General features: G+C 45.7%; 1 protein-coding gene across 2 annotated transcripts in view; it reads right to left on the reverse strand.

Annotated features, from left to right (window-relative positions):
• The window catches only part of LOC146198717 (uncharacterized), a 123,239-nt gene that overhangs the window by 47,802 nt on the left and 47,869 nt on the right, over positions 1-27,568 (reverse strand). The gene's annotated exons all lie outside the window — the stretch shown is intronic.

Raw genomic sequence — 27,568 nt, forward strand, 5'->3', positions numbered from 1 at the left:
GATATTTTATAGAAGACACAGATTCAACAGCTTTATCGTTGATTGTGTACACGCTAAGTAACGGTCCTGGAACAGGCGAAAATCTTATATGTTTAGGTTTTGTTTTGTTTTGTTTTGTTTTTTTTTCATTAATTAACTTCCGCCACCTTAATTCACTTAAGGTGGCGGTCCCACTCCAGCGGTGAAGAGACGACATTTTTGGCGATATTCATACGCCTACTGCGCCTCACTAGTTTAGTTTATAAATATGACTTTAATATATTTGTAAAGTTTATTTCCTCTCCTTTCTAATGGTGCATTTGATTTATAAATAGCTGCACCGATGTTTAAGCTGTAAAGGAGAACACAAAGGTAAGAAACGGTTTTTCAGCTCTACTTGTCTCGGGAAAAACAAAATTGTGCAAAATCTTTTGCACCTAGGAAAACACCGTTTGAGATGTTTTGATATTAGATGTTAATGAACAAAGTTAAGCATTTTTATTACTGTGTATCGCATAGTTTATTAGCCACGCGCCTGTGAAAAGTGTATAAAACAGGTAATTATACATACAATAACTTTCAAGATACGCATTCTGCTGCGGAGATTTTTTGCACAGTTGGAGGTCGTACATAGTTCGCTTTTTCCTGAAAATATCATCTGTCTGCTTCATTTAGTGTAAAAGTTATTTGTGATCAAACTTTGCGTTTTTTGCAAAATGGCTTAAAGTATATGCTAAACTGTTCAAGTAATAAGCTCTTATCTGTGCTGAAATTTCGCGTGGAAAAACTTTGCACCTCGCTGTCAGAGGATAAGCATCGGTTTTGTTCTACGACTCTCGAGGAATGTGCACTGTCAGGATGATTTCAGCTAATTTTTTCGTGGTTCACTTGAAGCGCGCGAGCTCTTCATGAAATATTTTAAGCATGATTGAAATGCTCCATGGCTTGTTTGTTTCTGGCGAATATAACTTAAAGGTTCGGGCTTTCGTTCCCTTATTCAACCGGTAACAATTATCAACTACAAAGTCAAATAATAGTAAAATAACAGAGCCACGTGTGATAAACGTAGTAGGTAGCGCCATCTATGAAATTTCATGTGCACTAAAATTTCGCAGTTCAGAAAAATTACGAGGATGGCGCCACAAACACCCTGAATCGAGGGGTATTTACGAGAAGGTATTGTGCTTCTACAACGTTTTCCCTTTGCCCTTTCCTTTCCATCGGGCGAGAGAGGTAAACACTGGCGAGTCGGGTCGAGTGGTCGGGTCGAACTGAGGTGCACGTGCTTCGCGCACTCAGGTGCTTCGCGCATGCGCAGTAGCGCTACTTGAAAATGGTCCCTTGACAAATGTACACTTGCTTGCTTTGAGATTTATTTATCGCCTCGAATTAAGTGTGTCATACTGTTTGTGTGCCGAAACGTTGCCAGCTAAGGCTCTCGCGCTACTTACTTACTCTACTTACTCAGCAAGATATAATCGTGGCGGAGATATTGAAATTTTTTTTCTTGTTTTGTTTTGTAGTCTTGTAGCGCCCCTCGCGCCGCGCTTTTATCACAAACAACGGAACGGCGCTGGACAAAGAAGAATTTGGCACTAAGCGTCTCAGTGAAAGCAGCAAAAAAAAAAAAAAAAAGACAGTTCGAACCCGAACGCTGTCGGAGCTGGTTATTCCTCGTCTTAGCTCCGCCACAAAGCTATCTTCAGATGTTAGCGGTGTTAGCATATATTGTGAGGATGTGGAATTTAGACTTTTTTTTTCCAGTGGCAAGAAGGAAAAATATCTTCCCCTTTCTACGATAAAATGAATAGTAGGGCACGGAACTATAACACTGCATAAATTAATATAATATAATTTCAAAGAGCGTCTCCCTAGGAGAAATTGCACGAATACTTGTACCCTCTGCCACTTTACTGGTACAGATAAAATGTTTCGACAGTCTGCCAAGTACAACTTGAAAACCTGAACATGCACAAGCATGCCTCTTCAACCTTCCCACTGAAGTTCCTATATAGCGCAAGCAGTGCAGGCTCCAAAGAAAAGGAGAAAAAATGATATAGTGGGCAGCCGAAGATAATCACCAGCGTTTCAGTCATGTTTTTTTTTTCTTTCCTTTTTTTTTCTTTCCGAATGTTGCGTTCCGGTGATGATAGTAAAGGTGCCGCAGTAGCTGCCGGGGATGTTTTCGGTGAATGGGCAAGTAGGAAACAGCCATGTGAAGCTTCTCCAATACAAAAATGTGATGTTGAATCGGGTTTTGCCACTGCATTTCCGTCATTCCCCTCACTAAAAATTAAAAAAAAAAAATGATGAGGCTCAACGCAACCGAATGTCGAGCTTAGCTCAAATAAGAGAAACCACTGTAATCAAGAGTTCGACGAAATGCAGTCTGATCAGGTGGTGGCATAAAAAAATATACAGGCTCACTGCGCAAGTCAAAGTTTCATGAAAACGTACTATCGTTTCGGCAGCCCTACAGCTTCCTTGTTCGAGAAACCAGACAAAAAGCATTCGTTTATATCTTCTTCAAATACTTTGACTTGATCAATGGCCCTATATATATATATATATATGAAAACACTGAATTGGTTTCCCGTTTGATGTTTTTATTTGCGCTTACTTTATTTATTTTATACGTGCATGATGTCCCGTCCTCTTCCCAGGTAATTCCGCTTCTTGGAGGGGGATATACCGCGGATTGTCCGAAGCATTACGGCGTCTAGGGTAAACCGTTGATGCATTCGGCAGGGAAGCTGGTTTGGCGTTCATTTTGCTATAATGCTATACTTGCCTAGCATCGCCTGCTACCGCGCTTTGCCGCTGTGGCCGGGGGCTTGGAGAGTTCGGTCTAGTTTGCCTGGGCACAGTGAAGACGGCGATGTTGCTATGGTGATGGCTCTGTTTACGATTCTTAGAAAAACGCGTCACTCGCGCAAGTGAGCAACAGAGCTAACGCTCTAAAGGCCCGTCGGCAGGCAGAGCGTTTCCAAAAGAATGGGGCCCTTATCTCGAGTAAGGTAGATACCGTGTCAGCCAGGCGTCCGCTCACCCGCCGTCTCAACGCCCAATTTATTGACTTTATATTTGAACCTTGTTTTGAAGCAACTCGACTTCCTGTGCTCTGAAAGGTATCCGATCATGTTAGCAAAAGTGACATAAAAGCGTGTGAGAATTTCGAAGCATACAAAGAACGTGCTTCCGTTTGACCATATTACGCAAAACCTCTGTAGTGCATTGGTATGGACAAATTCACAAATTATAGCACATGCCAAATCTGAGCGAACGCGATCTGATCGATGCGTCTAATCGTTTGGCATTTGCAGGAAAACATTTGGTAAGCATGGGCGCTCTTGCATGGAGTAAAAATTGGGCTCTGATTATTATGTTGCAAATGTGTGAATGTACAAGTGCCACATCACGAAATTATTTACTACCAACACATGAAGCCAAAAGGTGGGCTCAACACTAAAGTATACTTGTTGCATACGTGTGTGCGCCCTGTAAAATGAGTACAATAAAGTAGGCTGCAAGCTACAGTAGTCCACCCAATATATTGGTTCAGAAAGCGCATACATCATCACGGGAAGCTGCAGCAGGACAGGTCAGCGTCTTCCATAGCATGCTACTTTTCACATCAGATTTCAGTGTCGAGTGAAATTCTGCAGGAGAAAAATGTTTCTAGGGGATTGATTGTTAAAATTTTATTCTAATTGCCTGAAAATACTGTGTTCCTTTAATTGCACACACACACACACACACACACACACACACACACACACACACACACACACACACACACACACACACACACACACACACACACACACACACACACACACACACACACACACACACACACACACGCACGCACACGCACGCACGCACACGCACGCACGCACACGCACGCACGCGCGAGCGAATAAATAAAATGAAGACTGTGGAGCATCCAACTGGGAGTGGGGAAGTGGCCGCCATAAGCGCCTAAAAAACTGTCCCCGTTAGGTCCTTTCTTCTGACAACCTTCCTTTACAACCCCTTCCCCCATTTCCCACATAGTTTAGTGTGAATGCGCCTCCTCAGTGCCGAAGAGAGCATGAATGCATGCCGGCCTCCTGCGCGATACATAGCCTCTTGGTGGATTTCACATCTATTTCGGAATATCGATTCATCTCAAAAGGAAAAAATTGGCAATCATTCACTTATTTGCACATTGTAACTTACCAGCTCTAGTTTCCAAGATTGGACAAGCACGAACAAAAAATAAACAAGGGCGACTGTTGACTGAAGTTCAGCTAATTATAGCTATATTATCATATTTGTAATCACGTTTGATAAAGCAAATTTCTGGTGACCGCAAGAGCTGACAGCTTCCACTACAGTCAAGGAGTGTTCCGATCCTTACTATATCTATGGCATCAACAATAGGGAGGTTTAGAATATGGTACCCCTACCGCTTAGGGGGACAGGGCAATAGCGCGGGTGACAGTAGGAGCACAATTCTCTATTATAGCGCGCACGCTCCGCTATTACTCTATCCCACTTACGGATAGGGTCTCCGTATTCTAAAGCTCGCTAATGATCACTCGATTGCACAGCCCAAAAGACGAGGATCAAAAGAACACAAGACAGGCGCCGACTTCAACTAAGGTTCATTGACGAAGTGTGCAGAAATAGTGCCATTCGCTTTTCCTTTTCACTCGTACTAAGATTGCACTGTGCAATCATGTTGACACCCTGTTTTATTTGTGTTCAGTCAAGCTAGCCTACTGCAGTCCAGTCCAACCCCCTCACGCTCGGCGGGTAGGAGCAATGTTCGTGGCTCTACAGCGGAAACTATACTTCGTCTCACAAGATATCTGCAGCACTGCGAAAGGCAGAGGAGCCCTTTCAATTGTGCTCCTAAGTGCCTCTAGCCTGTGCGCACTATAATAGAGAATTGTGCTCCTACTCTCACCCTCGCCAATTTGGGGGGGGCGAGAGGCGCTTAGAAGCACAATTGCCTATTGTACGCGTGATCCTGGTTGGACCGGCTGGGGTGCCTCTGCTTTTCGCTGTGCTGCAAACATCTTGTGAGACGAAGTATAGGCAAGAGAGGGAAGCCTCTTGTCCAATTGTCAGGGCGCGTATTGTTCGAAGTAGTGGTGCGGTGGGTTGAAGAGGGGAGTTCAATGGGGCAGCCCATGCTGCGCAGGACGGGGACAAAAATCCTTCCCTTCTCTGCCTGGACACTGCTGTGGAGCCGCAAAAATCTTTGAAAGTCCACGCAGCAACACAAGAAAAGCGTTCAGGCAGCTCAAGTCGAGAGGGCTGAGTGGCTGGGTACTCAATTCCTCAGTCATGGATTAGTGGCGTAGCCTGGTGGCAGAATCTGAACTACTTCCAAGATGGCGACCGTAGAACCGCCACCTTAAACTGTGTACACGAAGGAGTGAGTACATGGGAACTGGAAAGTGGCATCTCGTCTCTGAATACTTGACGAAAGAGTTCACTAAACGTTTCAACGATGAATGGAGACCTATGACCCCTTTCCCAAGCATTTCACCCTAAAGAGCCGAGCACCAGGCCGGGGGGAAAGCTTGTACCCATAGAAAAGCCGGTGGGTACCCGGCGGCACCAGGGATTGAACCTGGTACCTCCCGAACGCGAGGCGGATGCTCTACCACAAGGCCACGTTTTTTTTTTTTTTTTCTTTATTTCCGAGGTATACATGAACAACAAATTGTCACACTTAATAAAACACTTCAGCTGCCCTTGAGCTGACGCGTGTGCGGCTAAAATTTCTTCAATTTTACCAGGTCATCCAGAACTTCTGCCCACTGTGGTGGGTCGGGGAGCGCGCAGATACATTCCCGTAGATAAACAGCACTTTCAACAAAATTTTCACGTACACTGCGAATGTTAATATCTTCATGCCTTACTTGCATCCGTGTTTTCCACAAGCTGTGGAGGCCCAGAAGCATTATTAAATCATAGGGTACGTCTTCGTTCTCCACCGGTAAAAACCGGATGCCATAAGGGGTTAGTGGTAGCTATTTTTTAATTATTCTTTGTAGCACGTCCCAATGAAATACTGCATCCCAGCAGTCTAAGAATATGTGTTCAATTGTCTCTGGCTTCTTGCAAAGCAGGCAGTTTGTCGTCCAAGGGACATAGATTCCTTTTTCGTGAAGCCAGGTTTTGACGGGTAGACTGTTCGAGTGCAACTTAAAAAAGAACGTTTTGGCAGCCGGTCGAACTGGCATCCTCATCACTCGTTTTAAAATATCCTGCCCTGGGCCTCCACGGTAGGGCTCTCGATACAAAGGTGCCGGCAGCATTATTTCCACTAGGTCCTTATACAGCTTTTTCTTTCCAACACTGTACAAATATTCACGGGAAAAACGCACTTCTAACAACTTGTAAGAGAGACCTACCTCGCGCAAATATCCTGTGACAGCACCACGCATGTTTTCGCTTGAGGAGACAACAAATCCGGGTAACAGCCTTTGCAGCCGCACTTGCATGACTGTTCTTAAAAAGGTGTCATTTTGGTCGCGAAGAAAAAAAAAAGCGCGATACCACTAGGCGCAGAAACAAATGAATCAAACCGACTCCTCCGCTTTTTAAAGAAAAAAATAAATTCGTTCGCCTCGTCTTTTCCCAGGTCGAAGTCCAAAGAAAAACCGCAAACACACGATGAATTTTTTGAATGGCAGTTCGTGACGCACATAGAACATTCATTACATACCATATCTTTGAAATCAAAAAAACATTGCAGATGAACGCGCGTGAAAAGATTGACAGTTGCCTTCCCTGCCATGCTTCCGCTTTCTCTCGCACTCTATTTGTTTCTTCCTTCCAATGTAAGCTAGGATCGCGATAACATTGTAGGGGCACACCCAGATACTGCATTGGCACGGAAGACCATTGCAATCGGGAGAAAGAAGCCGGTTCAGCATCCCATAAGCCGTGCCAAAATCCGGAGCTTTTTTCCCAGTTAACCCGACATCCAGTCTGGTCACAAAACTTTTCAACAACGTTAACCAATTCACAAATGCTCTCTCTGTTTTCACAAAATACTGCAATGTCGTCCGCGCATGCAAGTAGCTTCACATGCGCCGATTGAAGCTTGAAACCCGAGATGCATTCATTATTGAGAATGGCCAAGCATAATGGCTCGAGATAGGCTGCAAAAAGCAGAGGAGAGAGTGGGCATCCTTGCCTCACCGAAGAACGCACTGCGAGACTGTCAGTGAGATCGCCATTCACTATAATACGGGTCGAGCAGTTTGCGTACGCCATTCTCACTCCCTCCACGATTACCGAGCCCAGGTTACAATGCTCTAGAATGGAGAAAAGGATGTCGTGTGATACGCGATCGAACGCTTTTTCCAAATCCAGCTGAATCATGGCAACCTGACTTCCAAGCGTGTCTACACATTCCAGTACGGTTCGTGCCACATGTATATTTGTGGCGATGCTGCGACCTCTTATGCCGCACGTTTGGTGCGGTCCGACTAATTTGGCTATTACACTCTGCAATCTCTTCGCTAAAACCTTCATGCAGATTTTGTAATCAACATTTGTCAGGCTTATTGGCCTATAGGACTTCACCAACAGGCGTTTCTCCGGACCATCAGTTTTTGGAGTAAGTACGATGTGTGACGTAGTAAATGATAATGGCACTTGTTTGCGTTCGTAGGCTTCTCTTATCACTTCCAACATAAGGCTTATGTCCCTGATACTTTATACTACAGCTGCTTACACTGATGGGAATTACTTTGATATAATTATTTACAGTGCCTTCTAGACCCCCTTAAACGTGTGAGATGGATAAGACTGGTCTGATCTTATTTTGCTGTTTCCCAAGCAAATGCATTAGAGATTGCATGCACAAAATCATTCAGAACGATGACAAGACACTTCGCCCAGTATTAATCATTTACAGATGCATGCATGAAGCATTTACAGAAAACAATTAGCTGTGGTTTAGCCTGTGGTTAAAGCTGGAGTTACGCGAGAGCTATCTGCAATGCTACGCTTAGGTTCGGCTTGAAAGTAAATACATAGCTTTTGCACATAGTAGTTTACTCTATAGTTTCAGCTTTATTTATGCCATAGGGGGCATTTTTGACCACTAAAGTGCAATGAGGCGAAAGCCTCCATCGCGCGGTGGTCCGGCACCTCTTTTTCTGTGTTTTCACTCCCACCATCACGATGACGCGATAGCGTAAGCTACCAGCCAACTATAAAGCCCTGCTTTAGCCGAGCCGTACGAATGTGCCTGCGTGGCCTAGGGATAACGTGAATGCAAGGGTTTTGACAGGCTGATTGTGATATCACCCTCCCATATGAAAGGAGAGGTCCGAGTTGGCAGCTCCTGCCAATGTAATGTCAGGAAGCCCTGCGTCCAGTTATTGCTCGGCCATATCAGCTGCCAGCTACTGCCTTCCACGACTTCTTTCTTCGCTCTTCGGACTGGCACGGCGAGACTGTGGCCAATCTAGCTCTCGTTACAAAAAACTCTGCAGCTTTTTCAACAAATGACAGTGATGCAGCAGAAAATGATGCAATTGCCTAAGCTCTCTCAACGTGCAAATAGCATGACATCATCCTCACTGATTCGCAGTCTGTATGAAGAAATTACCAAAAGGGAAAAATTTCCAATGTAGCACCTAAAATCACTCGTCACACCCAGCGCACCACTTCCCTCACGCTTGTATCATGTGTACTCCGGAACACACCCACCTGGAAGGAAATGAGGCTGCCAATGCCTGAGCTCGAGGATATGCTAACCGAGCACCACATCCAGAGGGATTTGGGAGAGCGTAGGATGTACCCAAATAGTATACTGACATCCTCCTGCAGAAGACTTGGCAGAAGAAAATACTTAACACTCCACCAGAAACTAACCAGGGAAGAAGCAGTCACCCTCAAAAAATACAAACCAACAGTCATGACTCCATGGCACCTTACTACATAGGTCTCGCCCACCACCTACAGATATGAGTGCACATTCTGTAATGTGCCAGGCACCTTACAACACATGGTGCGAGGATTCAACGGACCGCATGGTGCCATAACCACAGAGACCTAACAGAAGAGCAGTGGGAGATCCAGCTGTCAAGCCCCAGCCGAGATGACCAGCCTAGTCTCGTGAACCGGGCTAGGGAAATGGATCAGGTTCTCTACTTTGTGTACTGAAGACGCTGCCCACCTAGGGTAAATATTTTACGCCTGCTCTGAATAAAAATTTATCTCTCTCTTGCTAATATTGCCTTCCATTTACTATTGACAGCACCTGTACCTTTTTGAGGATGGAGTTTCTCATTCTATCTGGGTTTCGATGACGACGATGATGATGGATTTTAATGGCGCAAGGGCGACTCAGGCCAAAGAGCGCCAAAAATCTGGGTTTCAATGGTACTTTTCTTCAGCACTGCGAGCACTAGAATGCTGAAAAGATAAGTATATGCCCGTTGAAGCACAGGTTACATTTGTCATACTTGTCCAGTTGTAGCATGCCGCACATTTTTTTTTCTTTTTTTCAAATATTTTGATGACGCACTTGTTAACGTGCTTTCCTCTCATGCTGTGCAACGAGGATGACTAATGGTGGTGCCGTCTTTTTGTGCCCCTATGAATGGTACGCTAATGACGAAGGGTCAGATAATTAAATGACAATGGCTCAGCTTACAGAACTGGCTGTGCTTGGGAAGTAGGGCTGAGGGCTTGTGATGCTAAAAATTGTTCCAGGTCGATGAGTCATGACACTTGAGGGACATGATTCCACAGGAAAAGTCTGTGGCTGCTATGTCCTGCATCATTTGGCTTCAACAGGCACTAGTCAGAAAAACAGGTTCTGGAATGGGCTATGTTGTGTGTTATTAGATGAATGGAAGTGAGGAATTCAATTTTTTTAATAATGTATTTGTGGGTGTTGAAACTACGCACCAGATATAAGGCAGGCTGCTGTGGAATACACACCGTTATTTTCCCTACTTATATTCCTGGAGGTGCACAAAATATTGAGCTGATATGTTCGTGTTTTTTTCCCACTACTCCGAGTTGTGTCATACATATTTGGAAGTTAAATTCACTTCGTGCAGGTGTTGTTTTCTGCCCTGCAGGCTCCTCCTATTTACTACGTCCACATGCAGTGTTCAATGGACATTGGATTTAGCAATGAATTATATAGGTTTTTTGGTAGTGTACTGGTTGCCACAGTTGTGTCCCTCCAAACAGTGGGAATGGCAACGTCAATGGCATTTTTTCTAGTGTGTTCGTCAGCAGCTGACAGATTTTTTGGACTAAAATAATTCGACCGCGATATTTCGGACTTCGATCGGTGACCGTAACGCACCCCATACGAATGTGTACATATCATGACCGATGTTTCAGACTCACAAGCAACCGGTTTGTCGCGGCCGTGAAAGGCGCCAAAGAACGCGCGATCGCATACAAAATGGTACAGGCGCAGCGTTCGCCGCGGCTTCGACTACGCCGCCGCCCGCGCAGTTGCGGCCGGAAAAAGGAGGGAGTGGGGAGCGTATTAGGAAGCTCTCATTACGTTCCTTTTCTTCTCGTCCGTCTCATCTCGGGGTCCTCGTGACCGCCGTTACCCATGGAAACAGAATGTTACTGCTTCGCGCGGCGCGTGCATATAGTTTGTCATTCATAACGTTAGCTGTGTCATAATTGTCTCGCGAGGTGAAGCGGTGCTGACATGACGAAAACATGACCCAGCCTGAGATAGTTTTAGTCAGAGATAGCACAGCGCGATCCGCTTCCACGGGACTCCATTGCGATCTCCGTCAGGGATCCGCGTGCTTCCCGGAAGCGCGCGAGCTACTGCGTCGGTACCAGTCAGCGCGAGTGCACTGGCGGCATTTCGTATCGGATCACGCTACCTTGTGCGCATAGAAGCAGATCACGGTAGCGGATCGCGCTATTCTGTAACTCTATTATCAGCTAACAAGCGAAACGTGGAGAGCGGTGAAGTTTGCCATTTTAAAGCCGATTTTTTTCCCAGAAAAGTGATTTTTTTCTTCTTCAAGTTCGCGAATTTTTCGGACTTTTCGATTATTCGAACCATTTCCTGAGTCCCGCCGAGTCCGAAATATTGGTCGGCGAATTATTCACTTTTCCTAGGAGCAAATAGTTATGAAGGTATTTGATACTGAAAAGTCAGAGTCTGTGACACAATCTATTTATTCTTTCCGAAAAGTTTGCCCTGAACGTATGAATATGCATAAGCACGCACGCACGAGAATGGGAGGCAGTCGCTCCTTCCCTATTCCCTAGAAATAAATCTGCGATGTGAACTGGAAAGCGCTAACAAAACTTTCATCATTATCATCATCAACCCTACTCTGTCCACTGCCTTTTCCGATCTCCAATCAATCCTGTCCTGTGCCAGTTGCGGTGTCCATCCCATTTCCACAAACTTCCTGACATCTGCCCGTCGGCCGTAAGTTTGCTTTCTCTTAGAATCCACTTCATTACCCTAGGCGACAATCGGTTATCAGCTCCTCACCTTGCATTAGGATATCGTTCAACTCTGGTTTGTTTCCGAAACCTGCTCTGCTCTCTTCCCATCTCGCATTTCCCTTTCCATAGCTCATTGCAATGACATCAATTTAGCTGCACGCCTCTTTATTAGCTTTTAAGTTTCTTTCCCATGGTAAATACTGACAACCATCGATACTGATCAGCGGTTATTCACGACGTCTGTAATGGACTTAGGCCCCTTGTTATGGTAATAGCTGCACTCACCTAAGCCAACAGACAGCACTGATATTGACAACTGTGACGGTTAGCTTGAGTCAATAATTAGACATCAATGCCTTTTCACTCCCCTTTAAAAACAGTCTTTATCCAAACAGTCATTACCATAAACTAGTTGCCCTCAGCCGTGGATATGTCGGGGACCCCTTGTGAACCAGTGGAAGTGGTGGGGACCTCTTGAAAGAGAAGGGCGGAGGAAGGGGGAGGTGTATGCGGACAGCTACTGCGGAAGCAGGTCGCGGAATTGGAATTGAGTCAATGCTAAATTGGCGTCTAACATTCGGTAGAGACACGTAGCATCCCCTACGTGTGAGAATGCGAGTGCATAACTATTTGTGGTCGCAACGTATCGGCAAATATATTTTTAATGTTCAATTGTTTTCACTGGCATTCTTCTTCCGGCTATTGCCGCAGATTCTCCGCCTCTCGCCGCCGGTATTCCTCGTAAAGGGCTCACTTTTGCCGCATTCATTCGGCTACCTCTTGAGTATATCGTTCAGTCGGATACGAGACCGCTTATTCAGCAGAGAGCTCTGCTCTCTTCGCACGTCTGGCTGCATTCTTGCGGTATTGTGCTTCTCTACACCGTCGCGGTACCTCTTCAGAACAGAAGCGTTTGAGAGGTCTGCCCCGCGAAGTCTTGTTTGTAGCCGGTTTTCCGCGTAATGGAGCTTTAAACAAAACGCGCTGTTGACAAGCCAGCGCGCCACGGTCTGCAGAGGACGTGCGGTAGAGGCGACGCGCCGGGACCGCTATGCGTGCCGTTCGAATGGGTTCCACTTTTTCGACATCGCGTCGGTCGCTCGTCGTCGGACACTCTAGCCTGGATGGGAGCGCGCACAGGCCCCCTTAGACACCCAAGACACTTTGAATTGCAGCCCTATCCACCAGTGCCGCCACAGCTCGAGTTTCACCAATGCCAGCATCAACAAACGCCGGAGACTCTCTCTCGCTTTCCTTCTCTCTCGCAGGCGCATTTAGTTTTTACACTCCTCCCACATTTTTTTTCTCTTTGACAAACTTTCAGCTTTGAACATCCGTTCTTTTAACCTTGGAAAACTATGTCTGGCCAGGCCAGAGTCATCGCGCGATCTTTCTTTTTTGTAAGCGTGGGTATCGCGGACCCCCGAAATACTGCAGATTAATCAATGTAGGTACAAATAATTCGCATATCGCATATAAGTTTTGGTGTGCAACTAGAACTTCGTTTTTCATCTTACCTTTTTCAACTTTAATTACAAATTTTATATCAGTTAAGATAATGAACTTAAATTTTACTTTATTGCGCCATTGTGCTTTACCTCCGCCAGAAACGGTGGTCATGCAAAGCATGCCAGCATAAGAATAAATAGATAAGGCAGGTAATGTTTTGAACGTTCAACTGTTTATCAAAAAACTGGCTACCGCGGTCAATTCTTTATCGATGTTTGAAAATAAAAAACACAGGCGAAGTTGGGCACAAAAGTCCTAAAAAAAATTGAACGGACGGTGCTTCAGTCCCACTGAGTGCCCGCTTCCGCCATGTTGCGGGTGTGTCGAAATTGGTGGCTGCCATTGCCGTAGCTTATTTCCTTTACCTCCCATCCCTCTTAGGGTGTTTTGGTTCAATTGGTCTCGGCAGATGGGAAACGGGCTCATGTATCACTATGCTTTAGGGCTGGTCCCGATTACATTTTATTTTTCCTCATCCGAAAACGACTTGTCATTTGTTAGGTATTTTGAGTATAGAAAAGAGCACACAACGGAAAAAGGAGGCAAGATATAGGAACAAACACCACAAGCGCAATCCTTATCCTCGTTTATTGTCTTGGTTGTGAGTTCTCTCTTAATTACTTCATGGATCGAAACCGACTTGCCCAAATTTCCACCACTGTCATCACCAGAACAGTAGACCGCGAGCGTGCACCGTAACAAAATGACAACGCGCTACTGAATATCTTCAAATTAAACTGGTCAACAAGGTATAAAGCGATAAAAGTGCCATAAATAAGCTAAGCGAAGTGCCTTCAGTCACGATAAAATCGGAATTTTGTGTGCCTCCACAGGAGCAAGTTATGCGCCCTGAAAAACCGAAACTATAGGTCAGCGCCGGATTCCAATCTATGCACCAAAGGCCTATACAAAGCAGATATTAAAACTTTATATTTTTTTATTCCGCAAGAAAGAAGAACAAACAAAATGGCTTTTGTATGCATCTAAAGATGGGATCATATTCCTGTAAGCGCCTACTTCCAGTAGTTTCAGACAATCGCTGTCGTACATGTCTGCCAAAGACCAGGGGACGGGCCCGCCCCGCCGTATATAGATACGACCGGCCACAAAATTTAACGGAATGCGGGTGCACGGGAAAGCTGAATAGTTAATTTCGAAGCAGCACTCCAGCCAATCGCCTGAAATGTTTCAAAGTGTATGGGAACGAGCGTGCTCAATTAGTTGGTAACAGACAGCTATAAGCTCGTTCGAGACAGCACATCAATATTTTAGGGTTGTGCGAATATTCGGAATTTCGAAGGCGAGTGGAATATGTTTATTATTAGATTCGTATCCGAAAAACTGTTATTCTGAATTTTTCGAACGTTCAAAAATTACCGAATACATCGAAAATTTTCGAATACACCCCAGTTTCAGCGCACTGCGCGCTTCACCGCACCACTTGACCGCGCGACTGTGCAGTGAAGCATCTTCAAAACGCGACGGGGCCGTTTTGTGAGTACCTTCACGAGAGTGTGCGTAAAGCGCAGCATTTGATGATATAATTAGTGTGATGCAAATGGTTTTCGGCAATTCATGCAGGCCCGTTATATTACTCTCGGTTTATTCGGACATTCTTTTTTTTTTTTTTTGTCCCTTGAAGGTCAATTTAACGAGAGTTTACTGTGTTCAGCATTGATATGAGTGCTCCACCCGGTTTCATGCAATTCCTTCGTGCATGAAATCTGGTATTTCGAATCGTATAAAATTTATACTGGATTTTTCTGTATCTTCTATGCAATTCTAATTTAATTTTATTTGCGAATATCACGTGAATTCCGAAATAAAAAGCAAACAGTGTTTGTTCTTTTTCACATTTTCCATTTGTTCACTTTACTTATTAGATATTCGATTTGATACTGGAGGAGATTTGTTTTTCGAAAATGTTAATATTCGCGCACGTCACTGCCGCGGAGGGTTAGAGGACACGTATCTGCTTTTAGACGCAGCCAGCGTCGTCGGTTTGGCGCATATGGCTGTATCGAAATGCGGCCACAGAAGCGATGGCTTTATGGTAGGCATCCTCCGTACTTTCGACAGATACTGGGCCCGATCCCTACTGGAGTCAGTACTCATTGGATTTCTAATGGAAACCGATTAAATGTGGTCGGTTGATCGGCTTTTCAAGGGTGAAATGATTGGAAAAAGTGCGACGGCGATGACTGACACACGCACGCACGCACTAACACACGACTGCGGCGAAGAAATATAAAAACCAACAGCTTGGTGTAATCTTATTATTTAAAGGCGCAAAAAAGAAAAACGAAAAAAAAAAAGAAAACAACGGAAAAACACAGAGATGACGGCGGGACGAGTGCCCGTCGTCTCCCTGTGTTAGTTCTGTGTTTCTTGCGCCTTTACACATTAAGAATGTACTGTAACCAACTAACCAAACAACAAGTTCCCGTAAGCTTGGTGGAAACTCAGAAAAAAAAGGAGGCAGAGGGCAAGCATACCCCATTTCTGCATTAATAACATAAGAGCACCGGCATAATTTTTTTCTCTAAAAACAGGTTGGACACTAGTCGAAACAGTATTTCATAAGCAATTTTGTTACCAACCATAGTCAGTGAAAATATACATACATTATGGTGAGGCTACCCAAAAGTAATAGAAAATATGCCTTTGCCCGTGCCACTAAATGTAAATATACAGAAAACTCAGTGCCGACCTGCGGCGTTCTGAGACAGAGGTTCAATTCAGGAACACCAAAATAACTTTGCGGAAGTCAACATTTTCGTACCCTTGAGGCATGAACTCGGTGTATACTGCTGTCAGGCAACAAAGTCTCATTTCAGGTCAAAATTTGCAGCTACGCCGGCATGGATGCGCTCGATCCAGCAGTACGGGCAAGGCTCGGAGTTCGGACGTGAACCCCGAGGCCAAGTACATATTTCTGCAATAGAGTGCGGTTCGAACCAGCGCGGAAGCAAACAGGGCTGCTCCGTTTGCCGTTTGCGACCAGTCGGCCGCGCTCTCTTTTATTCTCTATTTTTGCGCTGCCATGCTTCGCCGCCAACAGAAGCTGAAAAGGCGGCCTAGCATGTTGCTGGGGCCAAATGAGAGTTGCAGAGCGCTGCGACAACTCAAGCAACGAAGGTATATATCTAGGGCGCCTCGATGGCCAGCAGAGCCGAGGGTCAGATGCGAAAGATGCGAACGCGCAGCCTGGAGCGACAAATACCAGTGGCTGAACACGACGGCTACTAAAGCACCAAAAACGCGAGGGGCGTCCAGAGCTTTACTCCGTTGAAAGAGAAACGGCTCAAGGCGATGGCTCTTTAAGCCTCTAAAAGCAGACAGGGAGGCCATGCACGAAGGATGGAAGCGGCAAAGGCAGCGGCCCGTAACTCAGACCCCGCAGTCCAAACAAGGCCAGTGGAAAAGGTTTGGGCTTCAGCAAATTATGCAGCATTGGGTCCTCAACCAAGGCGATTTCTTAAAAATCGCTCGCTCTCTCTCTCTCTCTCGCTGCGTCTCTACTTGTCTGCAAACCATGTATTTTGGTCCTACGCGCCAGGACGAAACATATCCGTCCTACACTCCAGGAAATTAGTGAAACGAGTCGTTGTCCGGTCGTTCCTTCGTAGCAACTCGTGCGAACATTGCCCCGAGACTTTTTAATATCAGGCGTTTCGGCTCAAGTGTTCAGGCGGCACCTTTATGCTCGTGTATTGTGAGCCTGAAGTCATCACCAAAGGCGTTCTTTAAAAAAAGCCAGCTACTGACGATAACGCGGGTGATTCAACTCGCAGCCAAAGAGGGTCGGCAATTCGACCCTTACAAGCCCGCTATCTCTCACACGCATGGAAAAATCGCGAAACAAGCTGGGTCTTTACGGCATTGGAAGAGTTGTTGAAACTGTGCAAAGACGCCAAATCTTCGTCAGACACCAGCGGCATCTTGAAGCGTGTGTAGATAAGGCGGCCTATTCAATTTCCTTGGCCCCCGCCGCGGTAGCGCAGTGGTTACAACGCTCGACTGTACCCATGCGGGGCACATCAGACGGGGTCAGGAAATGCAGCCGTGGTATGCGGGGCTCGAATCCCGGCCGCGGCAGCCGCTTTTGGATGGAGGCGAAAAGCAAGGCGCCCTGTGTGGTAATGTCAGTGCACGTTGAAGAACCCCAGGCGGTAGAAATTTCCAGAGGCCTCCAATACGGCATCTCGCATAGCCTGAGTCACTTTGGGACGTTACAACCTGTAAATAAACCAATCCCCTCGCTTTGTTGTAGAGCATACATTAGCCAAACAGGCAGATATTTAGTTGTCATGTTCAGGGAACACCACAGTGACGTCACTGGAGTCGTAGCACGGACAATTAGAAAGGGTACAATGCGATACTTTAAACAGTTCATGTGCCTTCCTCTGCAGCAGGCCATGCACACTGCTGCGTATGCACACTGAGAAGAACTCGATAAAGATGGCTGATTTTGGTGAAATGGCTAGATCTAAAGAGGGTTGCATGAGCGCGCCCATTGTTTTGTTATCAGATACAGAGCACCATTTCTTAGGCATTGTTGCTTATGACGACATGTGTCAACACTGCCGCTTTACGTGTCGTTGGCCAGAGCTTCCTGACGTGCAGATGTGTTGTTGCTTTGGCTATGACGAGTATCTGTGTCATGCGAGGTTCGTCTCCGCTTTTAAGGAAGGATATGCATGTTGCTCTGTAACGCGTTTTCCTGTTTTGTTCTCCCCCACCCATTACGTGCTGATTTTCACAAAGTACGTTGAAGTCAGAAAATAAACAAAGACGCGGTTCGTTTATGTTTTTCTGTCCGTCCATGCTCGTTTCTGTGCACCATGCGTAGCTAAGCATGTGACATCAACCATCCCGGAAATTCGTCTTCAACAGCAATGTCATTTGTTTTCCTAATCTTTCTGGAAAAATTAAAAGAGGTGTTAAAGTAAAAGGTTGCGACGATCGCCAAGGACTGAAGTCTCCCTGTTGGTCCTAAACCGAACAAACGTCTATGCTGCTGTCGCGCAGGCAACTCCAACGAGTCTGACCCCAGCCGCAGATTCCCAACTGCGCTTGACAAGCAGCGCTGCTACACGTTCCCCCTCGATCTCGATCGACGAAGTGACCTGTAAAATACGGTATGGGGATGCTTACACACTTAGTGGTACCAATGGATGAGAAAAAAGCTGATATATAAAAAATGCCAAAAAGACAATTTTGAAACTATAGGAGCCCTGAACAACAACAACAACAACAACAAAAAGAAACTGTGAATTTTTATACGTTTTACAGGACATTTTGCACGTTTCCTTTTTACTATGCACTGGTCAGCTGCCTCAGCTTGAGTACAGCAGCGTTCAGTTGGAAACGAATATGGCGATTGAGCTTCAGGAAACAGCTTGGGTTGGAGCAAGGTCGGGCTATTGAAATCACCGCCTAGCAACGCCGGATGCGTACTGAGTTCGATCTCGATTAAAAATCCCGTGTATAAGTTAATCGTTAAACTTGCTACAGGAAGCACCGAATTAGCAGAGTAATTTAATGAGTCTCTCAAAGGATGCTTCATTTTAAATGCGTGTGAAATGCCTGCATTGCATAGAGCATGTTTCACTCATCATGAATGCCGTGTAGAAGAAGTCTTTGAAAGTGAGCTGGCAATTTGTACATACTTTTTTACTTGCCTTACCCGCCCCTCGCGTCTATCACCGGCGCCAGTCTTTCGCTCGAATTTTACCGCTGGGCATCAAATGACCCGCACGAAGCCATCGGTAAAGGGCTGTGATTGGCTCGTTAAATACTGCAACAGAGAACAAGGGATGCATGCCTAGCAGGGACAGCAACACATTTAGCAGTTATGAAAATGATATCGTTTATTATTTATCATTTGTCTCCTCTGGCAAAGTGTGCGTGAATACAGCGTGCTGCATTGCCATGGCGCGTTGCAGTGACGCCGTGCGTGACGTCACCGAAAACTGACCAATCCCCTCGTCGTGCGTTACGCCGATGGCGCAGAAGCGGGAGGCATGCCCGTAACAGCTGTTGCTGCAAAATGAAAACAGTGCCTGAAAAATCAAAGCTCGACGAACAACGAAAAAATAAAACGCTAAGGAGGTGTCTTGACAGTTATACAGCCCTGATGTGCGGAGAAACACAACGCGTATGAAAAAAAAAAGAAAAAAAAAAACGAACGAACGACAACAATAGTCGCTAAAAGGGGCGAGATTATTTAATTTCAAATGCCCTGAAATCTCCACCTCTCATTTCCTCTAAACGCGTGCACAAGGCGCGCTTATAACTGTGACACGGTTGATTACGTCAAAATCTTCGGAAGAGGATCGCACCTATAAAATACGCAATATCCCGTTCGGGCACTGATGTCGGTACAAGACGACTAATTTCAGCACGTACATGTCGTTACCTGCCAGCTGTATCTTAGTGCTCATAAAATTGAACTACACCCGTGTTCCGCTCATATCCAAATACAAAAATCGAAAGTTTTGGTTCCACCAAAGGCCGGTGATTGCTTATGCATCGCCCCAGCGCCGTCACACCGCGGTTGATTGGAAGTGGTTCGGCAAAACGCGTATCATCATCATCGACACTCTTCATCATTATTATAAAAACATCAAATACTCGTTAATAACATGGGTGGGATGCACTGGTACAGGTGCTACAATCCACAAAGCAAACCGGAACAGCATGCTAGTAGAAAAGAATAAAGCAATAGGCCAAGAGCGCACGCTGTGATTTATAGACACATTTCTCTCGGCACAACCAAACAAACAGGAACTAGGCAGGTCCCCCTTTTTGCCATTTCCCGTTTTGAGCGAGATTAATCACCCCATAATACCTCCGCCTTGGTCCCCGCGGCTCGTCTGCTGTGGGTTGTTTTTGAGCCCTGGCAGAACAGCGTGCACTCAGTCACTGAGATGATATAGTGCAATGTAGGAAATGAAGCTAAAGGAGGGGAAAAAAGAGAAGATGCTCAGTTCAGTCCCATGTTTGCTTGGGTCGCGATAAAATCCTGGCAATCCTCACTGTACGTTCGTAAAGTCAAAGTAAGGCGAAAATTAGACCGCACAAGAAGTTCAAGATGGCGATGCAAAATTGCGAAAAGGGCGGAGAGGCGAATCAGAAAGTGGACAAGCTAAACTGTAAAGTGGGTTAGGATGTGTCAGTGTATGCCAAGGTAAGGCTAGCAAAACAGCGAAAAAAAAAAAAAAGTGCGATTCATAGACCTGTCACGGTCACGCGCTCGGCATACAGGCGAAATTCAAGCAGAAATTGAAGCTCGAGCCACGCGTCGCACGGAGCTCTGTCAATGGGCTGCTTCAAAGCAACTTTCCTACAGTCCACTGTGCAGCATTTGTCAAAAGAATAGAGGTCAAGCAGTTTGCTTCGAGAACCCATTCCCTGTTTTTGCTACAAGGGCGTCACAACGCGAAGCGAATCGCCTTGGTCTCGTTAACCACCTTTTCGATCACGTTACTGTAGGGCATACTTCGGCAAATAATCGCTCAGTTTCCACCTCTTTTCCCGCACTTCTGCTCGGTCAGGGCACTTTCTCAGGAACCATCGCGCACATATATTTTTTTTTTAATTCTCCTTGGCGTGCGGTGATCTAGTGCGTCTGAAAGTGTTAAACCACTGGCGATTAAGAAGTTACATCGTCGCTTTCTTACCTGACGACCAGCCCGACCTTATGTAGCAGAGATGTTCGAGAAAGGAGTCGTCGCCTATGAGCATCATCTTTTCAGCATAGGCAATATAACTAGACACCGGAGCCGCGAGATTAGCTGTGCACGTCCGTTTTCTCGACTAGATTCTCAACTATGGCCCCAGCAGGAGTCAGCAGCATTTTTCTTTTTTTTTCTGGTCAGTGGTGCAAACCAGGAGAGTGATCACTCTCTCCGCTGAAGCTACCCCGCATGCAGCCCCACCCCACGCAATCCGCAACTACAGAGAGAGAGAGAGAGACGCGCACACAACAAGCGCGCGCTCCGCCTGTGATCGATACGGTCTCCTTTTAGGTGGCGTGCCCAAGGTGGCGAACCGTGAGAGCACCGCACCTGTGGCATCTGTAGGTGGTGCTGCCCTGGCGCGCCTCATGTCCTCCCCAAGGAACTCTCCCTTTCGGAGCCAACCGCGAGAAACGGCACCCGAGATTCGCAATGACGCGCACATGTCAGTCCCGCGCATGTGTAAATCGATAGCCAATTGGTGCGTGGCCTCTCCGCCTGGCGGTATACGACTGATTCCTTTGATGAGATCGGCTCCTGGAATCGCCCGCCTGTAGTAATTGAATGCAGACCCCGGATGACGTGACTCTACACAGGAGTTGCCAATGCCTCAGGTTTGCTGTGCAGGACGGCATTCGCTTTGACGTTCTGAGGTCGCAAGTAAATCTCCACAAGCGCCATACAGCCTGTCTAAAAGGTGTTTCCGGAGACAAGGCAGGCCGCAACGGGATTGTAACAGCGATATCAAACAAGATTGCAGCCACCGGTCCGGCGAAACTTCTTGTGGTTTCTTGCATGCAGACCTTGCGAGGCACTTCGTCAATGATAATTGCCAGTAGCTAAGCTTTCCGTGTTGCGGATAAAGCTTTAATGAAACGAATGGTGACCCTTCGAAGTATCGACACTGTCACGTGTGGCCAAGGAACAACCGTTTGAAGTAGAACTAATAATTACACACAGCTGCAATTACTCTTAGTACAAGTAATTATTATATATCGGTGCGTCTGTAATTCAGTTGTATTAGGTCCTGCTGTCGAAATTTAGCTGAAGTTCATTAGCAACTACTAGAGAATCGTCTTTTGTTATGAAGTAGCGTTACGCTCGCGCACGTCAAGTCATACCTTCCTTTTTCACATCGTTCAATGCAAGTATCTTCAGCTTCTTCAAAACTGGCGGTCTTCAAACAGCTAAGCTACAAAATAGGATGACAGAGAGAAGTTCAACTCCGATGTTATGACGCCAGAACAACCGAGGTACCCTCTCTGTCCAACACCTGAAAGAAAACGCGTAGACTGATCAAAGCGGTCTTTGAAGCTCGCTTAATTAATTTTGCACAGTTCCCGTCACGCCTGCCTATCTGCGTCCGCCAAAACGCTTTGAAGTGCGCGAAGCCGCCAGACAGCGCTCGTCACTCAGCGGTTAAGACAAGCGAAGACAATCACATTAAACAAGAAAGCCACACACTTCTTAAAAAGGAGGAAAGAAAAGCCATAACGTCCACCCTCCTCGTTTCAATCCGCTGAGCTCACGCACGAGCGTGATGCTGCGGGCGAGGGTGAAGCGTGGAGGCAGCCGCGGAATGTGCCGCAAGAAACGGGGCTCCAATGCCTCTCATGCACCCGTCAATTGATTTTTAGAGACGAGCAAAGACCACGGAGCAGAGCTTCAGAGCGCGCGTCTGCAGCCGGCGCCGCCGGGGCAGCGGGATGAAAGGGACGAAGCGACGGCAAAGGAGGGAAAAGGGGAGGGAAAGGAGGCGCGGGAAAGATCGCCTCGAAGGAGGAAGGGATACCCAGGAGAAGGACGTCTAATAATAGGCCGCGCCCGGGGCCCTGCCGCCGACAGTCTGGCCGCGCTCTTTTGACTGGGGTAGTCGGAAAGCCCGGTGACCTGTGCGTGACACAACCGCTGAAAACTAGTTGGAAGCGTAATTAGAACGTTTGTTTTCCCTCTTTTTTTCATTTTCTAAGTTCAGGCGATGAGGCCGTAGAGGCAGGGTCAGAGTTCCGCCACTGCGACCACTAGTACTTGAGCTAGTACTGGCTCTCTACGATAGCTGCTCTTCCCGAGTCTGTTCACGACGCTTACTTAAATTATCAGGAATTTCCGGCGTAGCAATGCCTGAACCTTGTTGGCTGTATATTTACAGGAAAAAAAAAACAGACATGAAATATACCGTGGAACGGTTTATATGCATGGTTTTCTGCCTACACTTCTTCCAAAGTTCCCGGGAAAGTATTTAGCGTTTTGGTTACTTCAGCAATGTGAAATGCAAATAAAAATAAAAAAGTCTTCTAAAAAAGATTGGTTAAAATTTGTCACATTACAAAAGGAGAACGTGTTGTCGTATTATTTACAACAGGCGTTACGTCAAAAGCCTCTCACACGATGAAGACGATTCGTGAGCGCTGTTTCACCGACGCTTCGCGAGGCAAGCTCGGAGGAAGCGGCTCTTGCGAAAAATGCATCAAGCACAGCTTCTACCTTCTATTCTATATCTTTTTTTTTTAACGTGAAGAGAAATACTCGTATCCTCACAGTAGACCATTTATTTTCTTCCAGAGGAGGCATTAAATCAACCCTCACGACACGGAGCCGGCGAGTAGCTCGCCCGTCGCCGCCGATTGAGCAAGTTTGTTGATAGCGTGCCGGCGGATTACGGCACGCACAGCGCAGAAACGGAAGCGAAGTGCACCCGACATCGTGGATAAAAAAGCAGAACAAAAAAAAGTAAGGATGCTACTAAACGCTGACTTTCGTAAGAACGTGTAATGGAATTTATCCTTGCCGCGCCCGGACCAAACGCTGTATTCGCTAGAGCGCGCTCAGAAATGAGCTGTAGCAGGCGAAGCACACCGGTAAACTCGATATATTATGAGCGCGGCCGGCGAGGACTTTCTCGCACCAGGTTGAACAACAAGAAAAAAGATAAAAACACAAAAGAAACGTATAGATCGTTTAGATGAAACGCTCACTTTCACAGCCCCCGTACGTTTGCCCTGGCAATTCATACGCGGTGGATATTTTCCTTGAGAGAAATGTAAATGAAAAAAAAAAATTACAAAGGTTCAACGCTGCTGAACCAAATATTGAGCGAAAGCCTTAGCTGCGGGTGACCGAGCGTTCTCTTTTTCTTCTTCCTCAGCCCGCATATAAAGCCCCGCTTTAACCAAGCCGTATGAACGTGCCTTAGTAGTCTATATGGGGTAACGTGAATGCCAGGGTCCTATATCAGGCTTATTCTGACATAACCGTCCCATGTGAAACGAGAGACCCAAGTTGGCAGCTCCTGACAGCCCACACCCTATTGTCACGTGAGGTGTGACGTCACAGCGTCACGTGGGCAAGACGTACGTGGCTACCGCCGCGCTACGCTGAAGTCTCGAAACCTAGAGTAGTATTGCTTTCGCAATAAAAAAAAAAAAAAAAAAAAACCGTTTTAGCTGTCACAAAGGCAACGTATGGTCTCTTAGTGTTTCTCTCCTTTGCTGTACATGAGGTCGATTATCCTTCTGTGGCGGCTACATGTGTATGGCTGGCTCTTGTGCACGCTATAGTTCGAGCACCGCGTGCAAAAAAACAGCTCTTGAGAGCGGGATTATATAGTGCAATTGAAAAGTGTGTTAGTGGATGTACGTCGTGTAAACCTGTAAAGTAACGAAAAAAGTATTGCAATAAATCTAAGTTGACGACAAGTATAGATAAAAATTTTCAATAAACGACAGGTAATATTTTTCTTATTTACAACTAACAGTTACGCCGCCGATTTCGAGCATACCGGCATGAAAACGCTCAGCCGTATACCGCTCAATAATGTATAGTTATATCTTCGAACAGTCTTTAGACGACGGTGCCTTCCCGGCCAAATGAAAAATAAGAAACCTGGTCCCAGAGCATAAATCTGCAGAAAGCAAACATTAACAAGTAAGGTAAAAAGAATTACAGTAACTGACCAAGTCGACATGAAAAAAGACGTTTCGGAATACGTATACGAGTCCCTTGACCACAAGTAACCATATAATTACACTCCGGGCTCATGACTGTTCGCGGAAAATTTTTTAGTTCTACTTACTTGTTCATGCATCGCAGGTTGCTTACAATTAAATCTGTTTTTTTCCTTTCTTTTTTCACTCTGCCCGATTCAGTTTTCGCAAGTCATACTAATGGCAAATTCAACTTGTTTTATTCGTACTCCCGCTCTTCGCAAACCTCGTGCACAGACGAGTGGAAGAAGCCCGACGTTCCGGCCGGCTCTCTTGGCTTGCTCTCCGGTGCTGTCCAGGTGCCGTCCCCATTAAAGCATTTTTTGTTACGAGCCCAAATGGCTACGCAACAATAAAACACTAGATTTTTGTTACATCGCAGGCTGTATTTTCTTTATTTCGCAACAGCGTTCGATAATATTTATAACAGGCTTTTGTTACAAAAGGTACGCAAAATCGGAACTTGATATGTTCTAGGGTGAAGCTGATGCCTTCAAACGCACAACCAGCATTCTGTCGCTCCCACTGCAAGCATCCTGTATTTTCGGGCGTCCCCTAAAGCACAATGCCGTCTGGCATCTATATATATATATATATATATATATATATATATATATATATATATATATATATATATATATATATATATATATATATATATATATATATATATATATATATATATATATATATATAACTGCCGCGAACTGCATTTTCCTCAATGCATCGCTTTACGGGCGATTATCTGCTTTGTAGTTAGTTAAATACCAGATTAGCAGATATCCCGCAGTATTAGCGGCTTTAATATCCTTAGTATATTATGACATTCACGTCGGATCCGTTGAGCCATACAAGTACTAAGTCCGCGATGAAAAGAAATACGAACTGAGCATTTGATATTACGCATAATCAGCGCAGCCTAGCATCCGCCGCTCTGTTTCAGGAGTGCGTGTCTAGCTCCGATATGCCTTGTATTTTCGATCGAAGTCGTCGTATAGTGCCGCAGTCACATTCTATAGCTGGCTGACGATACCGCGCCGGGTACGTGTTCGGAGCGTCCGCAGCGCATGATAACCGTCCCGAAACTCGCCCCATCATGAGTTTCAATGAAAAATAAAGCACTGGAGCGGGTACTTCTTATACCGCGAGCAAATAGAACACACGCGCGGAGTGACATTTTAGTTTTTTGTGAAGGCCTACAAACTCGCAACGATCAGGCACGCACTTCACGCTCCTTAACACAAGCAACTCACGGCTTGGTTTCCAAAAGCGCTTATCGTGCGCTGCAGTCAGAACTAACGATCGAAATAAGCACGGGATGTGATCGTGCCAACTAGAACTAAAGCCCTTCGTAGAGCCAGGACTAAGCAGGACTGACTTCCAGCGCCACGGCGGCGACTATTCAAAGTGTCAACCCCTAGTGACAACCAAGGTATATCGCAGCTGCACACGAGTCCTCATATTCGCGAGTCAACGTTAGAATGCGCTGACTGAGCGGAAATGCGTGCGCTGCGCTGTTCGGATTTATTTTAATCGCGATTGTATACCTTGTATTCCACATCGTTTTTACGGAAACTCCACGCTGAGTAAGCCTCTAGCATTGCTAATCGCCAAACTAAAGCTAAGCGCTAAGGGTTCATCATCACGTAAAATATGTGCGGAAGCTCCGCTTTCACGTATTTGCGGTTTACTGCAGACAAGAGGGTGGTGTTGTATGTCGACCCCCAGTAACGCCTTTTCCAATGCGTTCGTCCCACTCACGACGAGAAACGGGAGCCCCTTTCGTATTCCATTGTCATGATTACTAACCGGAAACTCTCAACGCACTGCAATACTTTAGGATGTTATAATGTTATAACTTTTAAACAGTTCTAATTATTGTTTTGATGTACGTATAATTTTGTATCACCATTGTGTGTGCTAATGTGATTTGTCAATGATCATCTAACCCAGCTCCCTCTGAAGTGCTGTGTCTTGAGAATAAACATGAATAAATAAATAAATAAAGTGCAGCCTTCCACATATTCGTAAAACAAAGTTCAGACGATGCCGATTGTTATTTTCTTGTGCTGAAAGTGCCGTCACTATTAAAAGTAATTACACTGCATGATCTGTGGAGCATTCATGCCACCCGTCAAGCTGTTAATATCTTTAAGTGAAAGCGAGCATCTTAAACCTCATCTAGTGAGATGTTTTAGTCTTCCGGAAAGTCTCGCAGGCTCCATAATACGAATGGGATGCAAAACATGCTGTTTGCTTACTTTCGTCAAAAACGGCATGCACGACGCGCACTCCCTCTCTCTTCTTTTGCTTAATCTTCATGGCAGTAGCGCCTGACGACGTTGAAAATAAATAACTAAACGCTAAATACCGCTTTCCAAGCCTTCTCGAATCAACGCCAGTAGTCAACGTTTACATTCGAGGAATGAATGTAGAGCCTATGGACGTGAAAGGGAAACGGAGAAGTTTACATAACCGTGCGGTAAACCTAACCTTTATTCATCTTTAAAGTTTCAATTCCTTCTCTCCTCTGTTACCAACACCACCACTGTCACAGCAAAAATCCTGCGTAAAGTCTACACCTCTATGGAAACTGCGTTCAGATTGCTTTCGAAACTGCTTCGCGGTCCTCTACACCATAATCCGAGATACCATATCCCTCCTAACCCAATTCCTCTTTGCCATCTCTCATATACGCTTGCTATAAATAACTGTCACTAGCTATTCCCCCTATTTCCTTCAGATTTAGAGCTAAGCCCTGGCCAATCCGTGGTGAGCTTGTACAGTTTCAGCAAAGGACGAAAAAAGAAAGAAAGACGTAGAAAATGAACTTCCACTACCGTCAACAACGACCCGAACAACGTGAAAAAGAGAAATAGGAAAAGA

This window comes from Amblyomma maculatum, chromosome 2 (genome assembly GCF_055883805.1).
Source record: "Amblyomma maculatum isolate TAMU_Amacu chromosome 2, ASM5588380v1, whole genome shotgun sequence".
Lineage (NCBI taxonomy): Eukaryota > Metazoa > Arthropoda > Arachnida > Ixodida > Ixodidae > Amblyomma > Amblyomma maculatum.